A 3,035-nucleotide genomic window follows, 5' to 3' on the forward strand; every position below is an offset into this window, starting at 1 on the left:
TAATGAAGCTGATGACTTTAAATTGAAGCCAGTGTTCATTTACTATTCCAAAAATCCTAAAGCTCTTAAAAATTACACCAAATCTGCTCTATCTGCTCTATACATGGAACAACAAAGCCTGGATGATAGTACATCTGTTTATCACATGGTATATTGAATACTTTAAGCCAGCTGTTAAGAACAGCTCAGAAAAGAAAGATTGCTTTCAAAATATTATTTCTCAGAGGTGAGGGTAACACAAACTTGAAGGAAAGGCTCGGGAAGTTGGGGGCACCTAGCAGCCAAAATGAAGGTGAAGATGCTGAGTCAAACCCCGACGACTATGTCTGTGAAACCAAGCTGGACTTACAAAGAGTTCCAAGAAACTATGATCCTACCTTTCATCCTTTTGAGGTCCCGCAAGAATATATAAGAGCTTTAAATGCTACCAAATTGGAACAGGTATTTGCAAAACCATTCCTTGCTTCCCGGGACAGTCACCGAGATGGAGTCAATTGATGGGCAAAGCACCCAAAGAGCCTGGCTACTGTCCTTTCCAGGGCATGTGATGGAGAGGTTAGAATTTGGAACTTGACTAAACAAAAATGTATCCATGCAATAAAAGCACATGAGGGTTTTGTACGAGGAATATGTACTCGCTTCTATGGGACTTCTTTCTTTACTGTTGGTGATGACAAAACCATGAAGCAGTGGAAAATGGATGGACCAGGCTATGGAGAAGAAGAGAAACCATTGCATACAATATTAGGAAAGACAGTGTATACAGAGATTGATCATCACTGGAAAGAACCTGTTTTTGCCACATGTGGACAGCAAGTAGACATTTGGAATGAACAAAGAACAAGTCCTATATGTTCAATGACCTGGGGACTCGACAGCAAAAGTAGTGTTAAATTTAACCCAACTGAGACATTTTTCTTGGGAAGTTGTGCTTCTGACAGGAGTATAGTACTATATGACATGAGGCAAGCTACTCCCCTATAAAAGGTCATCTTAGATATGAGAACAAACACATTTTGTTGGGACCCTATGGAAGCTTGCATTTATGCTGTGACAAATAAGGATTACAACATATATGCTTTTAATATGTGTGCGCTGGACACTCCTGTAATGGTCCATATGGATCATGTATCTACGGTGCTTGATGTGGATTATTCTCCCACTGGGAAGGAGTTTGTGCCTGCTAGTTTTGATAAATCTATTTGAATTTTTCCTTTGGACAAGAATAGAAGCAGGGAAGTCTATCACACAAAAAGAATGTAACATGTTATATGTGTAAAATGGACTTCTGACAGCAAATATATTATGTGCGGATCTGATGAAATGAACATTTGTCTGTAGAAAGCTAATACTTCTGAAAAGTTGGGTATCAAAAGAAAAAGCAGCTAAAGATTATAACCAAAAATTGAAAGAGAAATTTCAACATCATCCTCATATAAAATGTATTACTCGTCACCAACATCTACCAAAATCCATCTACAGCCATATTCAGGAACAGTGCATCATGAAAGAAGCTCGTCAATGAAAGGAAGTGAAATGTCTCAAGCATGGCAAGCCTGGATCTGTGTCAATTGTGTCGGAGAAGAAGAAACATGTAGTGGCTGTTGTGAAATAATACTTGGTATTCTTACCAATCCTGATACGTGATGATTTGTTACACTTTGATTTGCAAACTCTGTAAATAAAAATACTGGCTCTAGAATAAAACAAACGGTTCAGTTACATGTAGAAGTTGTAAAAACTACCTGGTTGATAAGACTGTCCAACATTCTTATTTTGTTGAAGAATACAGTATTTGTAAACTAAATTATTCCTTTTAGAAAATGCAGATATACTTTCACTTTGATCTATTATTATAGATATACTATACATTTGAATTTACATTCAATACCAAACATCTCTTTTGTTACCTTTAATATTACTTTGGATAATTAGTGCAGTGATTCTTTCTATGATTACATATAACATGTCAGAACTTTTCACTTCAAGTAATTTTCTGTGTTTTATTTGTATTTGGCTTTTGAGACTTTAAAGATGATCAACTTGAATTTATATAACTTTTATAAATAATTATAATTTATGGTTAAGTCAAGATAATAAAACATCCTTTATCTCAGCATTATAAAAAAGCATTACTATTCATTGACAATGCACCCAGTTACCCAAGAGCTGTGATGGAGATACACAAGATGAATGTGGTTTTTATGCTCGCTAACACAACCACCATTCTGCAGTCCACAGATCAGGGAGTCATCTCTACTTGCAAGTCTTATTATTTAAAGAGTATGTTTTATAAATCTGTAACTGAAATAGATTCCTTTGATGGATCTGGGCAGCGTAAATTGAAAATCTTTGGGAAAGGATTCATTATTCTATTTGTCATTAAGAATATCTGTGATTCATGGGAAGAGGCCAAAATATCAATATGAATAGGAGTTTGGAAGAAGTTGATTCTAATCCTCATGGATGACTGTGAGGTGTTCAAATTCAGTGTTCAGTGTAGGAAGTAAGTACAGATGTGGTGGAAATAGTATGAGAATTAAAATTAGACTTTGAGCCTGAAAATGTGACAGAAATGATGCAATCTCATGATAAAACTTGATTGGATCAGGAGTTGCTTTTTACAGATGAGCAATGAAAGTGGTTTTGAGGTGGAATCTATTGAAGAGAATGCTGTGAAGATACTTGAAATGACAACACAGGATTTAGAATATTACATAAAATCAGTTCATAAACCAGCAGTTTTGAGAGGATTGATTTCAATTTTTAAAGGAAGTTCTACTATAGCTAAAATGCTATCAAACAGCATTGCATGCAACCAAGAAATCCTTCATGAAAGGAAAAGTCCATTGATATAGCAAACCTTATTGTTGTCCTATGTTAAGAAAATACCACAGCCACCCCAGTCTTCAACAACCACCATCCTTATCAGTCAGCAACCATCAACATCAAAGCAAGTTCCTCTCTACCCCCGACCCCCCCACACCCAGCAGCAAAAAGATGAGGACTCAATGAAAGTTCAGACGATAGTTAGT

At 36.1% G+C, this 3,035-nt stretch overlaps 1 pseudogene; it reads left to right on the forward strand.

Moving 5' to 3' along the window:
• The first annotated feature begins 286 nt into the window (after positions 1 to 286).
• On the forward strand, positions 287 to 1,615 carry LOC120225758 (annotated as a pseudogene).
• The last annotated feature ends 1,420 nt before the right edge of the window (positions 1,616 to 3,035 follow it).

The sequence above is a fragment of the Hyaena hyaena genome, unplaced genomic scaffold (assembly GCF_003009895.1).
Source record: "Hyaena hyaena isolate Hyena2069 unplaced genomic scaffold, ASM300989v1 scaffold_1503, whole genome shotgun sequence".
Lineage (NCBI taxonomy): Eukaryota > Metazoa > Chordata > Mammalia > Carnivora > Hyaenidae > Hyaena > Hyaena hyaena.